The sequence below is a fragment of the Dendrobates tinctorius genome, unplaced genomic scaffold (assembly GCF_039654945.1).
Source record: "Dendrobates tinctorius isolate UK_male_01 unplaced genomic scaffold, ASM3965494v1 ptg000162l, whole genome shotgun sequence".
Lineage (NCBI taxonomy): Eukaryota > Metazoa > Chordata > Amphibia > Anura > Dendrobatidae > Dendrobates > Dendrobates tinctorius.
In genome coordinates, this window is record NW_027361829.1 from 18,951,594 (window position 1) to 18,962,500 (window position 10,907).

At 43.7% G+C, this 10,907-nt stretch overlaps 1 protein-coding gene across 2 annotated transcripts in view; it reads right to left on the minus strand.

Annotated features, from left to right (window-relative positions):
- The window catches only part of DDC (dopa decarboxylase), a 402,495-nt gene that overhangs the window by 126,641 nt on the left and 264,947 nt on the right, over nt 1-10,907 (minus strand). The gene's annotated exons all lie outside the window — the stretch shown is intronic.

The window sequence follows — 10,907 nt, forward strand, 5'->3', positions numbered from 1 at the left end:
ATCACCAGGGTACAAGGGTCAGCGGCTCTAAACTGCAAGCTTGAGCTATCACTAACTCTGGTCAGCAGGCTGTGAGGGATTGAAATAGCCCAGCTAGCTCCAGAACGAGGCTGAGGAGATTAACCCCCGCATGACCAGTCCGGAGTGAAGACAGCAGAAGATAAACTCCGGACTGGACCATGACAGTACACCCCTCTCAATGGGGGGCCACTGGACCCCCAGGCTTCCCTGGATGATGAGCGTGAAAGGCCCGGACCAACCGATCCGCATGGACCGAACGCGCCGACACCCATGACCGATCCTCAGGACCGTATCCTTTCCAATGGACCAAGTACTGAAGTGAACGACGGAGCATACGAGAATCCACCACCTGTTCCACCTCATACTCGGTCTGCCCATCTACCATAACAGGCGGCGGGTGCGAGGGAGACTCGTCAGAGGAAGGCACCGACGGCTTCAGAAGAGCTTTATGGAACACATTAGGAATCCGTAATGACGGAGGCAACTGCAGGCGAAAGACCACAGGATTAATCACCTCTAAAATCTCATACGGACCAATAAACTTGGGACCCAACTTAGCAGAGGGAATTCTCAGCCTTATGTTTTTGGTGGATAACCATACCTTATCCCCCACCTGATAAGTCGGCCCCACCAAGCGTCGTTTATCTGCAAAAAACTTATATTTGCCCTGAGCCTCCCCAATGTTTCTCTGAACTTCCCTCCAAACCTCCTCCAACCGCAAAAACGCTGAATCAGCCCCTGGACACTCCGAATCTAGTCTGGAGAATTCACCAAAATGAGGGTGAAACCCATAGTTGCAGAAGAAAGGAGAAGTACCAGTAGACTGATTGACACGATTATTGAAGGCGAATTCCGCCATAGGTATCATAGAGCACCAATCATCCTGTCTGGATGTGACAAGACACCGCAGGATCTGCTCTAAAGACTGATTGGTCCTTTCAGTCTGACCATTGGTCTTGGGATGGTAGGCCGATGAAAAGGTCAGACTGATGCCCAGCCTTTTACAAAAAGCTCTCCAGAATTTTGACACGAATTGCACCCCTCTATCAGACACCACACTGACAGGCACACCATGCAACCGAATCACATGCTCAATGAATAGCTTAGATAGAGTCTCAGCATTAGGAAGGCCCGTTAAGGGTACAAAATGTGCTTGTTTACTGAACCTATCCACAACTACCCAGATCACGGTTTTGCCATTAGAGGGTGGGAGATCGGTGATAAAATCCATGGACAGGTGAGTCCACGGTCTATCCGGAATTGGCAGTGGCACCAATTCCCCGGCCGGCCGGTTGTGGGAGGCTTTAGCGCGGGCACAAGTTTCACAGGAGGACACAAAACCAGTGACTTCAGAAGTCAACGAGGGCCACCAGAACAGCCTAGTGATGGCTTTACGAGTGGCCGAGATTCCTGGATGCCCACTCAGAGCTGAGTCGTGGAACTCCTGAAGCACCCTTAACCGATACTGGACAGGCACAAAGAGCTTATTTTCAGGTATGGACGTGGGAGCAAGAGATTGGTCCTCACGAATCTCCTGCTCCAATCTCTGGGACACCAAGGCCACCACCACCCCGCGCTGAAGAATGGAGGAAGGAGGCTCCGGAGGCGATACCGGATCTAGGCTGCGAGACAAGGCATCCGCCTTCACATTCTTGGAACCTGGTCTGAAAGTGATGGAAAACTGAAATCGGGAAAAAAAAAGTGACCACCTTGCCTGTCTCGGAGTCAGACGTTTGGCGGATTCGATGTAAGACAGATTCTTGTGATCTGTAATGACAGTGATACGATGGACAGCCCCCTCCAAATAATGCCTCCATTCTTCAAAAGCCAATTTAATGGCCAACAACTCTTGGTTACCCACATCATAATTCCTTTCAGCAGAGGAAAATTTTTTAGAAAAGAAGGCACAGGGTCTTAAGTTAGTTAATGTGGTGGGCCCCTGGGACAACACAGCCCCCACTCCCACCTCAGAGGCATCCACTTCTACGATGAATGGTTTAGACAAGTCAGGTTGCACCAGTACCGGAGCAGTCATGAAACGTTCTTTTAACAAAGAAAACGCCGCCACAGCTGGAGCTGACCAGTTTTTAAGATCCGCTCCCTTTTGGGTGAGATCAGTGAGGGGTTTGACCACTTGAGAGAACCCCTTGATGAATTTTCTGTAGTAATTGGCGAAACCCAGAAATCGCTGAAGACCCTTGAGATCTCTGGGTTGCACCCAATCCACAATGGCCTGTACCTTCCTAGGGTCCATATGAAACCCCTCAGCGGACAGGATGACCCCTAGAAAGGACACTTCTTGAGTAAATAATGAACACTTCTCCAATTTGGCAAAGAGTGAGTTCTCCCTGAGCCTCTGGAGAACCGCATGAAGATGACCCATAGGACTTTGTCTATCAGAAGAATATGTAAGTATATCGTCAAGATAAACAACTACAAAACGTCCAATAAAATCAGAAAAAACATGGTTAATGAAATTCTGGAATACCGCTGGTGCGGTAGTCAAACCGAAGGGCATAACCAAATTTTCAAACAGACCCTCAGAGGTGAGAAACGCAGTTTTCCATTCATCCCCCTCCCGCATACGGATGAGATTGTATGCTCCCCTGAGGTCCAACTTAGAGAACCACCTGGCCCCCGACAATTGATTGTACAAATCAGGTATCAGTGGGAGAGGGTAGGCGTTTCTTATGGTTATTTTATTCAGTTCTCGAAAATCGAGGCATGGGCGTAAACCACCATCCTTCTTTTTTACAAAAAAGAACCCCGCTGCCACGGGAGAGACAGATGGCCGTATATGCCCTTTACGGAGGCTCTCAGAGATATACTCCTTCATAGCAGCCCGCTCAGGGCCGGAGAGATTGTACAGCCGGGCTTTGGGCAATTTGGCACCGGGAACAAGATCCACGGCACAATCGAATGGGCGGTGTGGTGGTAGAACCTCAGCCTCCTTTTCGGAGAACACATCCTTAAAACCCTTTAGGTACTCCGGAATACCCTCCAGGTTGACGGATGACATAGACACAGTAGCAAGACAATTTTCAGAACACCCAGGTCCCTATTTAACAATATCCCGGGACCCCCAGTCAATAACTGGGTTATGCCGTTGCAACCAGGGAAACCCTAACACCAGGCCAGCAGGGAGGTTATCCAAAACAAAGCATGACATGCGCTCCTGGTGTAGGGCCCCCACCCTGAGGGTAAATTCTTTAGAACTGAAATGGAGACCATCCTTAGTGAGAGGTGTAGAATCAATAGCCACAATTTTTAAGGGAGTCCCCAACCTAACTGTCCCTAATCTACAGCGAGCCACCAGCTTAGAGTCAATCAGGTTCAGGGATGACCCACAGTCTACAAAAGCCGAAGTATGGAAAAAGCCGTTCTCAACACCAAGTTCCACCTTTAGCAGTACTCTTGAAAAGGAAGAAAAAGGTACCTGAGAGTCTGGGTGACCTCCACGATTATCACCCAGACTCAGCCGCTTGTTAGTCGGAGGACAGGAGGGGCAGTCTTTTTTCCAATGTCCGGGATCTCCGCAGTAAAAACACAATTTTCCATCACGTCGCCGTCTCCTCTCTCCTGGGGGTTGGTGGCTCCCACCTCCATAGGTTCAGATGGAAGCAAAACATCAGGGTTAGCAGGGAAAAACGGAACCCCTCGCTGAGTAACACCTCTCTCCCGCAGTCTCCGATCCATACGGATAGCCTCCTCCAATGAACTGGGAGGTGGATGGAGAGCCAGAGCGTCCTTCAAGCAATCCGACAGTCCCTTCCTGAACAGACATCTCAGTGCAGAGTCGTCCCAGGACACCTCAGTGGACCATCGACGGAATTCGGAGCTGTACCATTCGGCTGCGTGCTTCCCTTGCCCCAGACCCAAAATAGTGTCCTCTGCCACCCTAACACGGTCCGGTTCATCATAGATAAGTCCTAGGGCCTCAAAGAACCTATCTATCGACATCCATTCAGGGGCAGTAGGGGGCAACGAAAAAGCCCAGGATTGGGGACCCTCCCTAAGTAAGGAGATAACAATCCCCACCCACTGAGTCTCATCCCCAGATGATCGGGGTCTAAGAGAAAACCATAATTTACAACTCTCCTTGAATATATGAAATTTATCTTTTTCGCCAGAAAATGTGTCAGGAAGTTTAACTGAGGGTTCAGCAGAGTGCAAAATAACATCTACAGAGTCACCTGGTGGACAAACAATATGAGAGGTGTTTCCCTGCATGGTCTTAATAGTCTCAGTCAGTTCTTTCTGTAAGTGGGTCTGAGACATGACAAGGGACTGATGATTCACAGAAAAGTCCTGCGCCATCTGCGTCAAACTGGACACTTGATCTGCCAAGTTATGCAGCAGATCCATGGCCAGAGAAAAAAAAATACAAAATCCCGTTTAAATGTGGGGTTAGTGATAATGTAGTGAAACCTCCACCAGGGGGAGCTGGTGAGGGAAGAGAGTTTATACACTAAGAGCAGCAACCCTGAGCAACAGCACAGGTGCCACAGGTAACGACAGAGAATAGTCAGACGAACCGAGTCAGAAACTAACAGGAGCAGACGTACCAGAAGGAGCAGCAATACACGTAGTCAAAATACCAAAGCCGAGAGTCAGAAAGCCAGAACATGAGCACCGGGTCCAAAATGTGAGACGAAATACATGGTCGGGGTACAAGCCAGGGAGTCAGATGCCAGAGAGGGAACGTAACAGCAGAGACGAATACCAAGAGACGGGGTCAGAAATCAGTCCGGGTCATACACGTGAATATCAGTCAAAGGCAGGAGGATCACCAGGGTACAAGGGTCAGCGGCTCTAAACTGCAAGCTTGAGCTATCACTAACACTGGTCAGCAGGCTGTGAGGGATTGAAATAGCCCAGCTAGCTCCAGAACGAGGCTGAGGAGATTAACCCCCGCATGACCAGTCCGGAGTGAAGACAGCAGAAGATAAACTCCGGACTGGACCATGACATGTGCATTCTATCAAATAAATTATATATGTAGCAATTTATATAATTTTTTATCGGAAAAACTGAAGAATTAGCAGTTGAACAGAACGAATCACCTTTTCGCACATAATCACGTCTTGCATTTTGTTGCTCCAGATCTGAAAAATCTTTTAATATCCAACCAATTTTTGGAATTTTCTTGAATATTATTATTAGTACTAAAGAGGCTTGGAGACAATAAATTATTTAAAGTAGGGGCTTTTCGTGCTGAAAATCTTACATTGTCTTTTAAAACTGACCTAAAATTCTTATCTTGATTCAGCATAGGCAAATGTTTTTTAATTATACCTATTATATTGTTGTACTGAGGGCTAAACTGGGTGGTAAAGTTAACCTGGGAATTTGGAGTATAAATAGATCTCTTATTTTTATTCATAAATAAATCCTTTCTATCCATTTTAGACACCTTTTTTTAGTGTTTTTTTCTAAATTCCACCTTGGATATCCTCATTCTGATAATCTTTTACACATATCAGAGAATTATTTTTCAAATGTTTTTATATCAGAACTATTTCGTTTGACTCTTAGTAATTCACCAAACAGGATATTCTTAATAACATGCAGGGGATGGCAAGATCTTGCATTAAGAATAGAATTACATGCAGTAGGTTTTCTATAGGGTGAAATACTTATGCCATGATTGTCAACATCCCTAGACAATGTTAAATCCAAAGATGTATTGATTTTTCATCAAAACAATGTGTAAATTTTAAATTAAAATTATTATTGTTGATATGGTCTAAAAAATCAACGACCCCCTCCTAGGATCCCCCATATAAAGTGGAGGTCATCGATATAGCGACCATACCACACAATATTGTGCTCAAATGGATTGTCCTTCCCTGACGAAGGACGCCGATCTGAAACGTGTGTCGGGGTGTGCTCTGCACTACATCTGACTGCTGCTATATTTCTATCAGGTACCTTGCACATGTTCATTGTTGGTTATCCCCAATTGTTCTATATGGCATATATTCCCCACGTTTTTTCTGGTTGACTATATGAACATTAACACCTATACAATTCTGGGTGATAGACAACCAATATGAACACCCATATACTGCTCACAGTATTTATATCCCACTGATATAGCTTGTGTGTATGCCAAAGATTCTTTTATAACAGCACTATCTATTGTTTGGATACACTTTCACATTTTTATTCTGTGAATTGTGGTTATGTATGTATATTGGAATTTATGATAGATTATATTTACATACTTTTTTTTATTTTTTTTTATTTTTTTACTAATTCAGCGAATGTAAATTTTTATTATATGACTATTATCTATCATTACTATTCTTTGTGGTGGCCCATGTTTTTAATTTTATTTTTCACATTTTTGCTTTGATGCTATATTGTATAGACTAGTTTCTATTTGCTATCTGTTGTGGTGCAGACACTCTTGCACATTGCATCAATCTGCCATTCACGTCAATAAAGGCAATAAAGGCATTTTTATATAATTCATTCATTCCTTTCGTTCTACTCTTTATTGATTTATCTATTTTCCATGTTTGGTGGTGTTTTCTCTAGATGACATTGTTGTATTTTCATCTGACAAAGAATCTCACATGGGTCATTTGTGTGCAGTTCTTCAGAGGTTATGAGACCACACTCTGTTCGCTAAATCTGAGAAGTGTTAATTTTGTGTCAAAGACCTGTCCTTTCTGAGGTTCATACTTTCTGCCAATGGGTTTTATATGGACCTTGGAAAGGTACAGGCCATTGTTGATTGAGTTCTTCAGCGTTTTTTTGGGTTTTGCCAATTATTATCACAAATTTATTAAGGGGCTTTCTCAGGTGGTCAAGCCTCTCACTGATCTCACTCGTAAGGAGTCTGATCTTAAAAACTGGTCTCTCCGGGAGTTGAAGGCTTTTCTACATTGAAAAAATGTTTTATGTCTGCTCTTGTGTTGGTCCGGCCTGATCCGTTGGAACCATTCTTTGTAGAGGTGGACTCATCGGAGGTGGGAGTTGGGGCGGTGCTGTCTCAGGGACCCAACTCCCACCTCCCCAACTAACTTAAGACCTTGTGCCTTTTTCTCCAAGAAATTTTTTCCTGCAGAGTGAAACTACGATGTTGGGAATTGGGAGCTATTAGCCATAAAATTGGCTTTTGAAGAATGGAGGCATTTTTTGGAGGTGCTGTTCATCGGATCATGGTGATTACGGACCACAAGAACCTGTCTTACATTGAGTCTGCCAAATGTTTGACTCTTAGACAGGCGAGGTGGTCGCTTTTTCTTTCACGTTTTCATTTTACTATTACCTTTTGGCCTGGTTCCAAGAATGTCAAGGCCGATGTCTTATCTCGCAGCTTGGATCCAATATCTCCTCCCGAACCTCCTTCCTCCATTCTTCAGCATGGGTTGGTCGTAGCTGTGGTGTCTTCCAAATTGGAACTTGAAATCTGTGAGGTTTAGTCTCTTGCTCCTCTGTCATTGCCCGATAACAAGCTCTTCATCCCAGTTCAGTATTAGTTGAGGGTACTCCTGGAGTTCCACGAATCTGCTTTCAGTGGACATCCAGAAGTCACAGCCACCCGAGAGCTCTTGCTAGACTGTTTTGGTGGTCCTCCATGTCTTCAAGTTTGTGTCTGCTTGTGATATGTGTGCTTGTGCTAAAGTCTCCCACAACCGACCGGCTGGAGAATTGGTGCCATTGCCAATTCCGGATAGACCTTGGACTCATTTGTCCATGGATTTTATCACTGATCTTTCCCTTCCAATGGCAAAACTGTGGTCTGGGCAGTGATTGACAGATTTAGCAAACAGGCGAATTTTGTTCCTTTGGCAGGATTACCTAATGCTGAAACACTATCTAAGTTGCTTATTGAGCATGTTGTGCAGTTGCATGGCGTGCCTCTGAATTTGGTGTCTGACAGAGGGGTGCAATTTGTGTCCAAATTTTGGAGGGCATTTTGTAAGAGATTGGGTATTAGCTTGACCATCTCCTCTGCCTACCATCCCGAGACCAATGGTCAGATGGAGAGGACCAATCAGTTATTAGAACAGATTTTGCGGTGTCTTGCCACGTCCCAGCAGGATGATTGGTGTTCCTCATTGCCCGTGGCTGAGTTCGCATTTAATAATCGGGTTAATCAGTCCACTGGCACCTCTCCATTTTTTGTAACTACGGTATTCACCCCCATTTTGGTGAATATTCCAGTCTTATAGATGCGCCTTTTCTGGGGTGTCTGGGGGCAGATTTTTGTAGCCGGGGGGTGGCAAAAACAATGGTCTCTCTCAAGGCTATTAAAATCTGCGCTCACTCACCTGCTTTACCTCTCTGGTTGTGATTTTGCCGCAGGAGCCCACACATTTTTTTCCAACGAATTAACCCCTTAATTTAACACCTAGATGTCCCAAATTTTACACACACAAATCATAATCTAATTATTAGTCAGGGACATATAAAAAAATACATGAAATTAAATGGTTTACTGTATGTGCACCATGTGTCATTTCATGTCGGGTTTTAGAATGATTTTACAGAAGCCAGCAATTGAATTAGCGGCTTTTCTGCTATGTAGAACTCTATGAAATGTAAATATATATATACATATGTGTCTCAATGACATGTGTATATATATATGTATATATATATATATATATATACATATATATATATTCTATGTGTATATATCTATTCTTTCATTTGGGTTTTCATCTGTCCATTTTGCAAGCCTGCGAGAAAATCTCGGCATAAGGATGCCATACGGATTACATACGGATGCTTACATGCGCAAAATACGTGGCCACACCTTGACAACGGATGACATACGGATCACTGTTCAGGGAACATTTCTCCGTATTACGCCCGTAAAATACGGACCGTATTTCTCGTCGGTTAGTGTGACCCCGGCCTATCACTAATTTCTGCTCTCTTCAGGCATCTACCTAAATCATCACTTTCATAACTTCAACCTTCTATTAATGGTATACTTTCATATTACTGCATCTGTACTCCCAATTGCTCTAATTGTATCTAATTCACCATTGTATTGCTCAGTCCTGACAATTTTTATGGGCCATCTAGCATGTAACTTTGATTATCTTTATTTTTGCCTCCTCGAATTTTAAAGGGTTATTCCCATCTTCATCAATGAAAGTCGCCTGATAGTGCTTCACAAGAAAATGTGCAATTTGCTGCTTATTAACATTTTAACATTTTCAGCCGTTCTTAAGATGTTAATACTTTTCTTTTGTTTACAGCTTGTTACCTTGGAGACCAACCACCACTGATAGAACAGCAGAACATGTTCAGTACTTACATGCTCTTTTGTATGGAGCTTGTAAGCACTGTTTTAAAGCTCGTCTGGATTGCTGGACCGTACTGTTACCTTCTAATCCACACCAGTGCAGTATTTTCAAGCTAGACAGTAGTGATGGTTGGTATCCTAGGCACTGAGCTGTAAAAAAAAGAAAAAATGTTAATATAATATCTCAAGAGTGGCTGAAAATTTTAATAAGCAGTAAATTGAAAAAGTTCTTGTTTTTGCAAGCAATATTTGACAATATCCACATATGAAGGTCGAATAGCCCTTTAAGTCAGTTGATTAATTAGTTAACATGTTAAATTAGACCAGAGATGACTATAGGCGGATGTTATTTTACTTGGAAAACTTCTATCAGATTGATTGCAAGTCTTCTCCTGTCTCTTTGCACTGTACCCTCTGTAATTCTCAGTCAGTGTGAAACAAAGTCTGCTACATTCACACCTTCTTTCTTATTCTCATGAACTTCTGGCTCTTACTAAAACCTGGATTTAACACTCGAACACCACTGCCACTGCTGCTTGCTCCTATGGATGGCCTCACTTTTCTCATACCCAATGAGACCTGAGAGCAGACAAGGTGAAAGTGTTAGTCTGCTTTTTTCACCACAGTGTTCTTTTCAGGTTACTTATCCAGTACCCAAAATCATGTTCCTCTTTTGAGGTCCACACCATCAGATTCTTCTATTCATTCTCCCTGAAAATGGTCCAAAACCAATTTGGCAAAATGAGTGTAAACATGCTTTCTTCAGCAGTGCTCTAGGTGTGCCAAGTATTTATGGAGAAAACCACATTTATCATAAAAATGTCATCCATTATAAGTTTATGCACAAAGCACAAAACTCTGCCCCTTGACCTTGGCAAAAATAACCTCCATATCCAATACTCAAAAACAACTCTTTGACAATTTTCATTCTCACCTTAGTTCAAAAGTGTTATCCCCTTTAAGTAACCTCAGGTCTGACAATCTGGCCATTTACTTGTAGGAAAAATTCACGATCACCCTTGACCTGGTCTTTGTCCGGCTCTGTTCAATCTCCTACCTAGATAACTCACCGCTTCCCCTCTCTGACCACAACATTTTCTCGTTCACAATTCCTCGCCCACCCCAGCACACTCCTACCTATCACACATTCAGAAATCTTCAAGCCATTAACCCTTATACACTTTAAGGCTCCCTACACTCATCACTGTCCCCAATATCCTCTTTTTCCTGTCCTGATCTGGCTGTACATCACTACGACACCTTCAGAAGGACCCCTGACCAAGTAGCTCCCCTTACCCGAGGAACCTCCATGTACAGAGTAAAACAGCCCTGGCTCACATTGCAAACTCAATTTCTCCAGCGATGCTCTTGGTGTACTGAATGCTTTTGGAGGAAAACTCGCACACCACAAGACTTCATCCATTTCAAATTTATGTTAAGAACCTATAATTCTGCCCTTCACCTTGCCAAACAGACCTACTTCACCACCCTGATCTCCTCACTATCCAACAACCCCAAGAAACTTTTTGATACCTTTCACTCCCTCCTTAGGTCAATAGTACAAGCCTCTATCACAGACATTTGTGCTGATGACCTGGCCTCCCACTTTCTAGAG